This window comes from Excalfactoria chinensis, chromosome 3, assembly GCF_039878825.1.
Source record: "Excalfactoria chinensis isolate bCotChi1 chromosome 3, bCotChi1.hap2, whole genome shotgun sequence".
NCBI lineage: Eukaryota > Metazoa > Chordata > Aves > Galliformes > Phasianidae > Excalfactoria > Excalfactoria chinensis.
In genome coordinates, this window is record NC_092827.1 from 29393689 (window position 1) to 29409447 (window position 15759).

Here is a 15759-nt window from a genome sequence, read left to right on the forward strand (position 1 = left end):
ACTTCATTCTACAACAGGAAAAGGAAAAAAAAAAAAAAAAAAAAAAGGCTAAAAAGATCTCAGAGCCAGTAGCAGTCACCTCAAAGGATGGATGAAGTGCCATAAACTGACAATATTGCTGTTTGCTTATGTTTTGTTTTCCTTAGGGATAACAAGAATGAGAAGTGGAGTAAGGAGCTCCATACTGTCTGGGAAACAGAATCACAGAATCACAGAATTGTCAAGGCTGGAAAAGACCTAGAAGAACATCTAGTCCAACCATTAAACTTAGTACTCAAAAAAACAAACAAACAAAAAAAACTAAACTCTGGAACAAATATTTCAGCAAAATCTATTCATAACTAAGAGAAAAATTATGATGGGATGTGTTGCCACCAACTCTCTTCTCACGTTACTTGTTCTTGGCAAATCCAACTAATTCTCTTAATTTTGGGGAAATGGCCTTTGTGGACACAAGGGGAGCTGCAAATGTTTTATAGTTTTGTTGTACTAAGTCTTTTCGATATGTTTAGCACCATATTTACAGCTACAAAATCATAGCTCAGATGAAGCAGCCCTTGCCTTTAAGCAAAAACATGAACAAAAAATACTTTTTAGTAGGTTCTTGACAAAAGGGAGGTTTATACTTATGTAGTTCTGTGAGGATTTACCTTCACTCTAGTCTCATCTATGTTTTCACTAACAGTTTGGGTGAAGAGACAGATATTAAATATCTTAATTATAGACTTATATTAAATAAGACAGAAGAACTTCTATCTTTTTTTGTGGATGAGGATTTTCCAGATGGTCTTTGTGAGCAAGAAAATTAAATATCAATATCGACTGTACTCATGGTTATTTCTACTTTGGTTTTCTTTGTTTCTTGAGCAAATGCAGATACTTACTTCACTAAAAAATTTTGTCCATTTCAGAGATCAAAATGGAACCTGCCCACACAATCCCTGGCAGTGTTCAAGAGGTGTCTGGATGAGGAGCTATGAGATATGGTTTAGTGGCTTGTGGTAGCAATGTTAATGGGAGGACGGTTGGACTAGATGATCTTGTAGATCCTTTCCAAACCCGTGATTCTATGATTCTATGAAATTACAAACTCCAACAGATCTGAGCATAATTCTTTGTTTGGTCAGACTCTCATTTGTTATGGAACAACAAATTATTGCTTTATTTTGCTTATGAATATTTGTTGTGAAAATGTCTCCTTTATTTAAATACAAATCTTGTTTCTTGGGAGGAGAATTCCTGTTGCACGTGTCAACGACTCAAAAATATTTTGGTTTTACTGGAAGAAGTGTATTCTGGTTCCAGTTCTAATTAAATTATTTTCCAGCTTAATTTCTCATCACTGGTAATGCCTGAAGAAAAAAGTGAATGTGTTTATATTTTGTCCAGATATTCAATTTGTTTGCAGTTTTCTCTCAGGCAAGTTTCAATAAGCCCGATTTCTGCAAATGCTCAAACTAATCTCTTATCACTAAAACTATGTATATTCTTAGTGTGGAGTTCGAGATTGTACAGAAAGTACTGTTCCTTAGGTATTTGATTTCTCATGTGGTTAGTCATATTTATGACTCTTTCCTTATGTATCTTCTCAAATGAGACATAGAATTTAGATTATTGCAGATGGCAGCAACATCTGAATCAGTCATGCAAATCACTAGCTGTTTTCTCATATAGGGTGTAGATATGAGACCTTTGCAAATACTCTTTCACAAGTTAACAAATTGGCCTTTAAAGTGGTGATAAGGAAAGGAAGGGAGTTCAAAAATAGCTGAAAAATCAGCAAGCGCTGTCTTATTTGCAGGATTCCTAGATCCCTTCGTGGTGTGGAATGCATGAAATCCTAACACAGAGTTTACTCATCTGAAATCTCGTTAAGTCTTTGGTCAGCTTCAGCTGCAGTGACAATCACTGCCTGCCTTTCTGTGATGGGGAGACAGCTGTTGTCCTCCTTTCCTTTCCTAGGGGTCATGCTAGAAGCAGAGCCAAGCCAAGACAACAGGGGTTGCACTAGCCATTTGGAACTGCCTGAAACATTTACTCTTGCCTGCACCTTTACTCTTGCCCTGCAGGGAACTTCATCTCTCCCACTATTGCATAAAAAAGATGTAAAAGTTTGTGCCTTTCCAGATAGAAGCTTTGTCAGAAATGCCTGGGTCTCTCTTTACGGACCTACAGAGGTGGGCTCACAGTCTCTTTAAGGATCATAACACTTCCTACCCAAACCAGCCCTTTTCTGAGACCTGCAATGCTGACATCAGCGACTAGAAATAGACATCAAAAGAGTGGGTCCGTGACTCAGATTTTTTACTCATCAGTTGATGATCTTCTTGCCAACTTTTGGAAACCTTATGAGCTTTCTCTCACACTCATGCAGCCCACTTGGATAATAAAAAGAATGCTTTAATATGGTGTTTTGCATTAAAATGAAGATAAACAGTATGTTTTCTGGAAGCAGAACAAGGCAGAGTAAGGCAGATCTTCAACTGATATAAATTTGTCTCATCCCTATAAAGATTATGACCAGCACTAATTTAAATTAGCTAAGATCTGTATGTCATACAGACTCCTCTACTGATCTTCATGAAACTAAGCAGCTACACTGGTGACAACATGCAGTCCTGACAGCTTCCATCCAGCACAGGCTTTGGGGAGGTCAGAAACATTCTGAATCATGCTTCCACTAATGATCACTGACAGATAAAAATTAGTTGTAAGTAAAAGGCTAAATTTCTTTAGTTTCTCCTGCTCTGCTTTTGGTACTCTAGAACAAAGCCAGTCCACATTTTGCTTTCTCATTTATTCCTGTCTGCTTGGAATTTCTCTCATGCAATTAAGATTCATGTGTTTACTTCAAATCTGGCTGGAATCCACTACACCCTCTCTGGTATTCACCTCTTCCCCATCTCCTCCCACCTCTTAATTGTTAGGTGTTGGGGAAGGCTTTTCTTGGCTTCTCTGCCACTTTTAACACTTAATCTTCCTGTCTCAGTTAATTCTTACACTTAAATATATATATATGATATATATATATCATATATCTATATACTGTACAAATACTTGCTTAGGAGGACTAAGCTGATGGATATATATTATACTTATATATGGATATATTTCTAACTGATATCACTCTACTATTTAAAGTAGCAAAATGAATTTAAATAATTTAAATTTTCAGTAGGTAACAAAGGTTGAAGGGATTGTCTGTTGTTTCATTCTGTAATCACAGGCAGCTATCAGTGTGAGCGTGCAACACTGTAGAATCACTGTTTGGGACACAAGTGTGCAAGTCCAGCTTCACAACCAACTGTAGTGCTGAGATCCTTTTGCAAAAGTGACATTAAAAAAAGAGAATTGTATTTGCCCCTCCTACTTTTATGCATTGAAGAGCTAATACAGGTTTCCTATCTTGTGCCATCGCTTGTGTTTGTGTGAATGGCTGTGTAAAAAACAGCCCAAGAGCCAAGATAGCAGGAACACACAAAAATGGGGCTCTGGGACAATGCAATGATGCCAGTGAAAAAATTAGCAGAAACAAAGCATTTCTGTTCCATTGAGAAAAATAAATTTTATCCATCCCAGACATAAATTCCTTTAAGAATTTGGGTTTTTTTTAATGAACATTTTCTATGGATTTGTGTGTAAATACATGAGATATATGAACTGATTTTTCTGTCAAAGTTCAGTGTGAAAAAATTCCTGTAGCTGCAAGTACTTTTTCTGCCTCTGAGTCAGAGTATCTGCTGAGATGTAATATTCGTTTCATTAGACTCATCAGTGATAATTCTGTTCAGCTCCATTTAATGAAAACAGTAAATTAACATGTGCACTAGTTCTCACTCACTAACTAATTGATGTATGATGAAAGTTCCCATGTTACCAGCTGCTACATCTTCAAGGACAGTAACCAAAAGCAGTGGTTTAAAGGGGTTTTTAAAATGTGTGTTTTCATTGCCAGTGGTAGCCAGTATATGCTACTTAAGAAAGGAAAGCAAAAAAGCACCACAATTGATACAGCACTATGACAAAATCCAGTCCATTTTTCTACCCTGGGGGTTTGAGCAGCTATTGTTCATATGCAGAAAGTCTTTGAATATGCATTTCAGCAGCATTATGTACTTTAGCATAAGGATTGTTGTTCTGAAGTCTGTCCTCCTAGTCAGATTTTGCAATAGACTTTTAACTTTTGGTTGTGTGCTTGCATGTAATTGAAGAAATGCTGATAATACTGTCTTTGCTGATTTCTAGGCAGAAAAGATCTGAATTACTGCTTGTTTTCCAGGAAGTTAGTGCAAGATTCTCATTTGATGTTAACTGTTTTTTCTCTTTAAAACTGAGTTGGAAGCGTGCTGATTTGCATCAAAGGGTGGAAAAAAATCTGTAGAGAAAGCACTGAAGGACATTTCTGTCCATAACAGACATGCGTTAAATGATCCAGAATCCAAGCAGGCTTTAACAGGCTGTAGTCAAGCACCTGTTTCAAAGGGAAACTTGGAATGACCAGTAAGGGGAGTAATTGAAAAATTATATACATCAACAACCATAACTGGTGGGTGGCTTCAATCTTCATGAAAAATCGAATACTGAATTCTGTAGTTACATGTGCCCACAGCACCATCACAACGACGAATTAGAGAGATCAGAAGGAAAGATATAAAAGGAGCAGAAAATGATCCATATGGAGAATAAATATGAGCCTGAACTTCTCCCAAGCCACCGTATCTTTGTAAAGGGAAGGGATTCCTACACTGACTTTGTAGCTAGACTGACCTGTTCTAATTGCAGTGTGTCTATGATCAGGTCTTGCAGCATGTGAGGCACCAACACCACACAAACTATAAAAGACACAAAGTGGCTTAAAAGTCACATTTCCCATGGCTAGTCAGTCTGAAGCCGTGAGATGCTGCCAATCCATAAGTGAAAAAAACAGATAGGAGTCATAAGAAGTTTCTGAGCTCACATGTTCCAGGAAGCACACTACTTTGTTCAAGACACTTATGGTTTTGTCCTGCTGCCCATTGGGACTTCTCAAATGTATGTAGTGCCAAACTATATGGGCCTTGCAGGTAGGACTTCTCGTGACTGAAAAACACAGAGGTACTTGGCAAAATAACTTGAGAACTACCACTCTCATTCAAATTGGACAGGACTGCCATAGTGCTGTCCATTGTTTTTCAGGGAGCTAACACTGTGGTAGATAGCTTCCACTGAACCACAAGAGAACTTAATGCATTCAAAGTTTTTATGTTCTTAGTCCAAAACCGATTCCTCCCAATTAGTTTTTAAGAAATATCTCGGTTTTGTTATGCTCCATATGGACAAGGCAAATAGCCTGTCCTGCAGACAGATGCACCACAGGAAGGAGGAGTTATTATGAAGGCAAATAAACATTATTTAAATTTAGGATTGCTTGTGGTTATGGGTTCTTGTTTTTTTTTTTCCAGTCACAAAAGTCTTCTTCTCTTATGTGATAGTTCTTATCTTAAGGCTATAGTGCTCTGTTATTAGCTCTTCCTTATACAAATTGGACTAAATGTTTCATATTTTGAAACTAAATGTGAGAGGACTGTATCCAATAGTTATCTATGGAAGTATTTTCTAACTACTGGGATATATTTAAAGTCTTTTTCTGAGGTAGAAGGTGGACTGGTGCAGTCTCTGCCCCTGCTCTCCCCAAATATTCTTTTTTATCTTCATTTTGAATCATTCCAGAATAATTTTATACGATGGAGAGAGATATTGATTCTGAAGTTGTAATCTTTTTGAGCACTGCATCATGTTTATCTGTATCATATATACTTGCTGAGCCATAACTCTGTTATTTGAGTGATATTTCCCACTGCTGAAATATAGAAGATCTATTTGTGAAGCCTAATGAAAATGGCAGAGTGCAGGACTGCTACAGATCTTATGTTGGCTTCCCCTCACAAACTTCCTGTTGAATTACCACTGAGAAAAAAGGCAAAGCAATGATACTGTAAAAGTTTCATATTCTCCTATATTTTTGGAAGAGATCAGTGATGTGGTAGTAAAAGGTATGAAGGAAGACACTCAGTTATCTATGTTCTCCTTTAAATGCTACGTCAGGTGATAATTTTTCCTTTTATGTCTGCCAACCACACCTATTACTGACAAAACACCACTCACTAAATGGTTGTGGACTGTGTTTTCTCGCAATTAAAATCTCTAAATTTGTTAGACTCTGACAGCAGCAATATATTTTTTTTCCACTTGCCTTAGCTGGCTTTTTATGAAACTGCTGGGACAGTTACCATGCAACTGCTGGGACAAGATACAGCATGGGATGCTTTTATTTTTCTCTGATTCGTATTTTAAGTTACCAAATACCAAAAGCTTTCCTAAATGAAATGGCAACTACAGAGTTTCCCTGGAAGAGTTTTATGTGCTTTATCCCTGCCCTGTGCTGATCCCTGGCCCAAGCTGCATCATCTGTGCTCCAGCTTTGAACTAAATGATTAATTATTTCTGTGCTGGCCCAGGAAGGCAGTGAGCTGATGTTGCAGCTTGCTAATGGAGTAGCGATAAACAAGACCTTGCCTTTCTCCATTTTTTTTTTCTTAGCCCACAAGTAACATAATAAATCATGAGATTGCCAGTTATAATTGAACCACAACAAGGTCTGCCAGAGGAAAGGCATAGTTCCAAGTGACTCCCCGTTTCCTCCACCCTGATCCAGAGATGCATTCCTCTGTAATGCAACATCTTTCCTATCCTCACACCACATTTTAGCATTTTAGGGAGTTTAACAGCTGAATAACAAAGCTCAAAGAGTAGTGGGAGCAAGCGGGTACAGCCAGAGTGACCTATCCAGGTGCCATTCTGTTGCTCTCTGGTCAAATCCCTAATGCAGATCCAGGTGTATTGATTTGATGTGTAGGGTGTGAACAGAACATGGCCACTTTGGTGGCACTACTTTGGCAATGGGCAGCCCTGGAGATGTGCCATGTCCTGGATCTCTGCTCTCCAAAGGGAGGGTGCTCCTGCTTGGTTGTTAGCTGTGAGCCTGAGCTGCAGTGTGGAGTTCTTGCAGACAGACCATGTTGCAGATAATGTATTACCAGAACATCCCCCTTTTGAGAGCTTCTGGTGCCCTTCTGATGAACTCTTCTTTGTTTAACATAACTGATTTCAGAAACCTCTGATAATAAAACCACAGAGACAGAAACCTTTCACTTTAAAATATTTTTTTTTACAAATCTATATTTACTTAAATTATAATATTCAAGAACTTCACGATCCTATGAGCTTTAATAAATATTTTAAACTATTACAGTCCTTTTTAAAATTTCCCGTGCAATAGAAATATAAGATACTGCAAATTAAATTTATACTGCATTCTTGAATTAATGGTAGGCACAGAAAAATATCAGATTTTGAGAGTTTTCCTTCCTTCCTTCCTTCCTTCCTTCCTTCCTTCCTTCCTTCCTTCCTTCCTTCCTTCCTTCCTTCCTTCCTTCCTTCCTTCCTTCCTTCCTTCCTTCCTTCCTTCCTTCCTTCCTTCCTTCCTTCCTTCCTTCCTTCCTTCCTTCCTTCCTTCCTTCCTTCCTTCCTTCCTTCCTTCCTTCCTTCCTTCCTTCCTTCCTTCCTTCCTTCCTTCCTTCCTTCCTTCCTGCCTTCCCGCCTTCCCGCCTTCCCGCCTTCCTTCCCGCCTTCCTTCCCGCCTTCCTTCCCGCCTTCCTTCCCGCCTTCCTTCCCTCCTTCCCTCCTTCCTTCCCTCCTTCCTTCCCTCCTTCCTTCCTTCCTTCCTTCCTTCCTTCCTTCCTTCCTTCCTTCCTTCCTTCCTTCCTTCCTTCCTTCCTTCCTTCCTTCCTTCCTTCCTTCCTTCCTTCCTTCCTTCCTTCCTTCCTTCCTTCCTTCCTTCCTTCCTTCCTTCCTTCCTTCCTTCCTTCCTTCCTTCCTTCCTTCCTTCCTTCCTTCCTTCCTTCCTTCCTTCCTTCCAAGTAACCCAGTCACATAGTCTTTGGGACTATAGTATGCATTTATTTCCATCCAGATTCTCTTACACAAATCATACTTAATTTGCTTCAATTTTCTGTACTCTACAAATTGAAAGATTCTCTGAACTCTTCAGTAAGGGTCCTATCTGCTGCTATCTTACATGAAAACAACAACAACAAAACTAGTTGTAGTAGAAAAGCAGAAAACTGAAACAAAGCGAAAGCAAATTCTGACATGCGTATACTGTCATTCATTTCTCTTCTGTTTATTACTTATTTTAGTGCTGTCCTCAAAATAATTCTGCTGAAATTTTCTGATATGCCAACAAAAAAGCAGAGCTCAAGCTTTCCATGTATGCAGTTTCCTGGTGCCAATTCCTCACAATCAACAACCAGGTAAGCTGGCAGTTTTGTTTCTTCGTTGTTGTCGCTACTTGTTTCTTTTAAGCAAAACACAGTAGCTTGGCCGAGCAATGTGCAAGATGAAAGACTCACAATAATCTGGAAGATAGGCAAGTATTCTTGGGGAAAAACAAAAACAAAAAGCTAGGTAATTTATATTGCTTCAAGATTTCAAAAGAAGAGGTAATTTTCAGTGTGGTTTGGCTTCTTCTACTGCAAGAAAAAAAGAGCATTTAACACACTTTACCTCATGTTGAGCCATACTTTCAGTCTGATTTAAGGCGATCCCTCAGAAGACATCCTGTTGTGGTGTTGAAACATCTAGAGATGGAGAACTCACATACCCTATAAGTTACTGTCATGGTATTATGATTTTTGGTTACAGGTATTCCACATAATAGCAGCATGTAGTGCACTGGGAGCTAAAGAGTTAATGCTCTATGTCCAGGTACCTGTCTCAGAAAACAAGAGGCAATACATACTACATCCCTGAGAGGACTGTTCGCTGTTGTGTTATCATTTCCACCTGGGGAAGATAAAAGGCCTTCATAGGTCGTTTCCCCTTCTGTTTTGGTCTCAGCAGCATGTGGGCTCCCCATTAGAGTAAGGTCTTCAGCTTTTAGGTACATTCTATTTTATTTATAAGCTTCAATTCTAATTATATTGTACTATATTGTATTATAGTGTGTTTCCTTGCATTCCAGTATCTTATTTAATGTATTTGTTAGTTTCTCCTCAGATTGTTGCTGCTGTTTTCTTTTAGGCCCATTTCTCTGTCTTTTTCCCTTACCCCTTTCCAGATCCACAGGTCCCTCTGCCCTTCTAGCCATGGAAACAAGCCAAATCAGCCTGTAAACCATAACAGTTGCCCTTTCTTTGTGTTTGAATATACACATAAAATTTCAATTGAATTTTTTTTTTAAATAATAGTGCTCTGGGCATCCTGGTCTGGTGGTTGGTGACCCTGCACATAGCAGGGGGGTCGAAATTAGGTGATCATAGTGGTCCTTTTCAACCCAGGCCATTCTATGACTGTAGTATGGCTATTGATTTTTGCTACATTCTTTTCTTCTTTTAGGAAATCAACTTCTTTAATAGATCAATCACGAGTGCTGAAAAATAGAAAGCCATCTGGCTGTGCCCCTGTGAGATGCATAGGCAGTGTTTGGCTTGCAGTGGTTTCACTGAGGAAGAGGCAAGAAGCATAGCTGGGGAGAGATGTCCAGTATTATGGATTAATTAACATTGTGTATAAGTCTTAATAGTAGATGCCAAGGATCTTAGGTCTTGCTTTACTACAGTGGTAAGTAAGGGAAAAATAGAATGGACAAAATGGGAGTGATTAAAATGAAGCACTGAAGAATGTAATAAGCATTGGCTTCTGTATGCATTTCAGAAGCCAAGCTGCTGCTACCTAACAGGTGGTAATAATTATATTATGAGAGTCTAACAGTGCTCCTCAATCACCAGTAAGAACACTGATGGCCGTTAAAGACATGACCCTGATTAGTAAGAGAAAGACCACATCCAGGAGTCAGCAGAGTCAAAAGAAGAGCTTAAATTTGTTTTGCTCTCAGCAGCATGACTGGAGAAAGGTAGTTAAGTGTGAGTTATAGCTTCATTCCATGTACTACAGCCTGTAGAAGTGGATATTTTAATAAACTTCACTAGGAAGAAAATAAAATGGATTTTGTAAAAATACCTGAGGTGTTTTGAAGATACTGGAATCCAAGGAAATATATTTTATGGCAAACATCCCTATAATGCAAAGAAGCAGGGGACATATAAGTATGTAATGAATATAGAACAGGCTTGGGAAAATAAGTGCTGGTGAATCTAAGAAAACCGTGTGCCTTGAAATGTAAAACAAGCAAAGTATATTTCTTCTGTACAACAGTGAGCTTTCGTATGCATTTATTAACTGCAGAATAGCTGAATTCCCCATCACGTTAAGTGTCAAGCCCCAGAAGGAATAAAATGTTTTGATTGGAAATAAATGGTCCCTCCACACAGCACAATCAAGCATTTTAACAGTGTTTGCTCCCCTTAAATTCTCTTTTAGGGTGCTGTAGAAGTGTCCATGCTGTCCCACCAGGTAGCAGCCTCCGGGTGAGGGATGCCATGGAGGTGGAACCATGGTGGTGGCAGTGGATAAAGCTGCATACAGGAGGTGCCACCTCTCACTCCAGTGTCACCTGCAGCAGCACCATGCCAAGTAGGGCTGGGGGCAGCTTTTTAGTTCTCGGTCAACATGATAGGGACTCTATCTCCTAGAAGTTCTGGAAAAGATCTATCATTCTGCTGTTCTCTAGTCCAAATTTATAACATTAGCTGGGCTTTGTCTCACTTCCTCTGGTAAACTTGAGCAGTTTCAGAGACAATTCTTAGAATCACAGAATATCATGAAAGGACCCACAAGGATCACTGAGTACGACTCTCATCTCCACACAACACCACCCAAAATTCAAACTCCTATCTGAGAGAACTGTCCAAATGCTTCTTGAACTCTGGCAGCTTAAGGCTGTGCCTGCTACCCTGGGCAGCCTGTTGCAGGGTCTTGAGGTGCTCATGGCAAGATACCAACTCTTAGTCCTTCCTGGGTTTTGCTTGCAGTGGGGTCTGTGGCTGGGCCTGGAAGTGCCCTTTGTGCTCCTGAGGAGCTGCCTGTGATTTTTGCCTTTCCATCCTGTTTCACTTCTGTGAGTCATTAGGACTTCCTCACTGTTCTTTCTCACCTTCTTTGGATGGCCAAGGTCCCCAGTCTGATCTTTGTCCTCCCATCCTGATGAGAGACCCGAGTGGTCTGAGTCTTTTAGTTCAGGTACACATGACCATGAGGGGATCTTCATGACCTGCTAGTCAGTGCGCAATCAACATCAACAAAATGCTGCTCTGATGACCCTCCTATCCCTTCTGGTGCCTCCACATACAGGCCTGTCTCTGTTCACGTTGATCTTAATGTTTCTGTTGTGGTTCTCTAAAATATTTGACAGAGATCTTCGGTGATCTGTGTCCTCACTGCTAACACTCAGGATTATCCTGAAGTAAAATAAAAGCTCAGATCCAATCTCACCTGGCCTTGCAGTTTCTAATAATTCAAAGCATATCGTTCAGCATCTGCCTTTTCAAAAATCAAGCTGTTAATAATTTCATATGAAGGATATCTGAGGAAGAAATATTAAGCTGCAATGAATGTATATAGTGAAGCCAGAAAATGTCTGGGTTTAGTGAACCACTTCATTTAGGTCCTTACTTTGCTACATATCACAGTGATTCTGCAAAATAGCTTTGGTTTGATATTTTCCATGACTATTCTTATCCCAAGCAAATGAATGTATCTTTTTCAGGGTCTTAGTGTTTCTTGTTTTTATTATTGTTGATTTTAAAACAGATTGATGTAGTTTTCTCTAAGCTTTCTCAGCCAGAAAAGGATACACTGCAGTGTATATAACTGGTGCAGATGCTTAGCTGTCCACACAGAACTCAAACAAAAGCTGCAACTTTGCTTATTATGGACTTTTGTACAAATAGAACATTGACAGACAAACCAAATCAGTTCAGACTCTCAAGGGTCCATGAGTTAAGCAAGACTGAATGGTTTAGCAGTATAAAAATCCAGTTAGTAAAAATAATATTCAAATATTTCAGCTGGTATAAATCCTATCTGCATTTACATACTTATAGCTACCCTGATAGCATTTCTTCCTGCCATGTTACTGTGCTGTAACAGAAAATAGCTTCTAAAATGTAATGCCATGCAGACTCTATGGCTAGGGGTGAATCTTCTCTGGGTAGTATTGTGAGATGTTTGACATTATTTTAGAATGTAGTGTCATTTTCTAGAAGTTATGGGTTAATTCTGAAAAAAAAAATTAAATGTGTTGTATAAGTGGTTCTTCACTCATCCATATTCAAAACAGGATCTTTAAAAGAGGTCTCTTGCAGCTCATATCTGTAAGTGTGATCTCAGGGAAAAATAATTGCATTCAAAATTGCTGTTATTCAACTAGAGGCGAAATTTTAAAAAGTCTACCTCTTTAAACAAATCATCTTGCATTTGAAATTTATTTTCAGCCTCCCAGGTGGTTATCTTTGTCAGTATTTCAGGAAGCTAAATAATATATATGAGCCAATAGGCACTGGGTAATAGAGGCCACCCATAAAGACAGACTACTGTGTATGTAAACATCTCAGCAGTGCCAGTATAAGTGGAAGTGTGCGGAAAAGCATTTTTATTGTATGCCAGACAGCCTCAGATAATTATTTTCTAAGATTTTGTAAGGAGAAATGTTACTCTATTTCATGAAATTTAAGCATCCACTTTATTTTTTGTTAAAAATGCTTTTTGTAAAGATGTATTGCACCTCTAGGTACTCTTGGAGAGCAGCAGAGCTGCTTTAAATTCCCTAAAAAAATAAAGAACCTCTTGAACGCTGCTTCAGAAAACTTCGAGTTCATAAAATGCTCATTTGTTCTCATTTTATGAGAGCGAATATAAATTTTCATTTTGAACAAAGGACAGCAATTAACAAACTCCCGTTTTCTAGATTAAAATAAATGAATGTTATTTATTTGGATGTATAAATCTCTTGTGTATTCATAGAAAAATTGAATGGCTTGGATTGGAAGAGACTTTAGAAATCATCTAGTTCCAAATCCCCTGCCACCTCTAGGGATGGGGCAATGAGCAACCTCATCCGTCACCTTACCGCCCTCTCAGTGAAAAATTTCCCCCTGGCATCTAGTCTAAATCTTTTTTAATTTAAAATCATTCCTCCAAATCCTATCACGATTTACCTGTATAGAAAGCTGATTTCTCTCCTGTTTATAATCTCCTTTAACATATTGGAAGGCTACAATGAGGTCTCCCTGTAGCCTTCTCCAGGCTGAACAAGCCCAACTCCTTCAACCTTTCTTCATAGGAGAGGCGCTCCAGCCCTCTGATAGTCTTAGTGGCCCTCCTGCGGGCCCAGTCCAAAGGCTCCACATCTTTTTTGTGCTGGGGGGCCCAGTCCTGGACACAGTACTCCAAATGGGGCCTCACAAGGGCAGAGTGGAGGGGAAAATCACCTCTCTGACACTACTGGCCACCGCTCTTCTGAAGCAGCCAGGATACTGTTTCCTTTTGAGCTGCAAGAGTAAATAGCTGGCTCATGTCCTGCTTTTCTTGCATCAGAACCTCCAAGTCCTTGTCTACAAGGCTGCTCTCAATAAGTTCTCCCAATCTATACTCTTATCTGGGATTGCCTTGACCCAAATGCGCCACCATGCACTTGGCCTTGTTGAACATCATTAGGTTGACATGGGGCAAATTTTTGAGTTTGTTCAGATCCATTTGGGTGGCATCCCTTCTGTCATATCAACTCCATCACTCAGCTTGGTGCCATAAGCAAATTTGCTGAGTGTGTTGAATAGCACTGGTCCCAAGATGAACTCCTGAGGGACACTACACATCACCAGCATCCACGTGGACATAAAGCCACTGACCACAACGCTCTGAGTACAACAGTCCAGCCAGTTTCGTTTGTCATTCACCAGAGTCTAGCCATTGTTTTAGGCAGAAGGCAGAACTTCTGTACTTAAAATTGGGAAGAAAAAGAAAAGGAAAAAAAAAAAAAAAAAAAAAAAAAAAAAAAAAGGAGCAAGTGGCAGAAAATTTATAAACAGGAACTTCACATGTTCAGACAATAAGAAAAAACTCATTGTAATCATTCCTTTTGGTTTATTGTCTGCTGTTCGCATAAGCAATAATTATTTTTGATAAATAACTTGATTTTATCAACAATTCAAAACTATGAACAATTTGAAAGCAGATTATTGCCATGTGCACCTTGAATCTAATTTAAGGCAGATAAGTGCATAGTCACAGCAACATCATTCCCAGACTAAGTACTGTGAATGTAGGAAATTCAGAGTTATCTTTAAAAGAATCTGAAAAATGTCAAAGATGTCTCAAGACAAAATTTAAACTTATTATTATTCCTATTAATGCAGTGCATGGGGAAAAAAGAGGAAACCAGAAGATAAAGCTGTGAAAGGATGTTGCGTATCATATTGTTACTGCTCTTTGTTCACGCTTAACAAGAATATATTACCCATTTTATTTTACAGTTTTGTAACAAAATGCTTGTCCAGGAATTCTCTTTACACTGTTAAAGTTCCACTTTATGTTTGTATAAACTGACAATAAATGACAACTGTCATTTGTAAACTGTACATAATTTGAGTCAGTCAAAGCCAAATTATAAATAGCCAATTGAATAATGTTTGCCAAATTGAATAGCAAAAAACAGTTCATGGTGATTTTTTCTTTCTTTCATCTGAAAAAAAAAAAAAAAGAAAAAAAAAAAAAAGTTTAATAACCAGATTGTTAACTGTGTTGTTCAAACACTGCACAATCTGTTGAAATATTGAAGTTTTTATTCCATTAACAATCTTTCTATATTAAGGTAATTCTAATGAAAGACTTGACATCCCTTCATTACATAGTCAGTTTTCAATAAAAGTTCTTTAAAGACTGTAACAATATGTTTCACATATACACTTTCTAACAATATGAAAAAAAGAATTTTAGATTTAAAAGTTGTTTTTCTTTTTTAAAGAAAAAAAATTAAAAGTCCTTATCTGCTGGAATGATAAAAAATTTCAATGAATTCTGATAGCACCCTTACAAATTCCTCATTTAATATATTGGAATGCAGCGCACAATCTTTTCTTACCTTTAGTTGGGTAATATTACCATGCACTGTAATTATAATTATCTTCTGATATGTTCCTTGATTTTTAAACTATTCCTATTGCCTTTTGGCAATATTTACAGCACAGGATAATAGGTAAAGGACATAATAATAGAGATATCCACTTACGGATCTAGCTCTAGAGATTTCTGGTTGATCCACAGTCTCTTTCTATTTCTCTGCAGAGGCTTATCTGCCTTGCAAGTTCTTAACAACCACTTAGCAACAGCTGTGAATTGCCACTGCATTACGAGGCATCCCAATAGGAACACTGTGCAGGGGTAGGATCAGTCCCAGGAATATTGATTTCATCAGAGAAGAATCAAGCAAAGATGTACAATTTCCATGCAAGTGTATATAACTTTTTTTTTATTACTTCCTTGGGGCTTAAGTATAATGGTGAATGGAAACTCTGGATTTAGGTTTAGGATCCTAACTCTAAACAAAACGGATCATTGAGAATATGTAGCATTATATTTCTTGCTGTCTCACAGTCATCATTCTGGTCTTCATTTTTCACTCCTTAGTAGGACTGCACCTTGCATTTTTAGGAATCATTTTTGCAAATAATTGACACGCTCCTTGTTTTACAAGTTATTCCCTGGACAGAAATTTCAGGAGTGTTGAAGTGCCAATTTTTCACTTGTACAAAAAAGTCATGTGTA

At 38.4% G+C, this 15759-nt stretch overlaps 1 long non-coding RNA gene across 2 annotated transcripts in view; it reads right to left on the reverse strand.

The window, feature by feature from the left end:
• LOC140249425 (uncharacterized) overlaps window positions 1–15364 on the reverse strand; it is a 32038-nt gene extending 16674 nt beyond the window's left edge. The window contains exon 1 of one of the 2 annotated variants that reach the window (XR_011903009.1): window positions 15224–15364. This is a non-coding gene — a long non-coding RNA (uncharacterized lncRNA). Of the gene's footprint in view, window positions 1–15076 lie in introns of both variants that reach the window. The other variant, XR_011903010.1, reaches the window with a different exon arrangement.
• Between the last annotated feature and the right edge of the window lie 395 nt (window positions 15365–15759).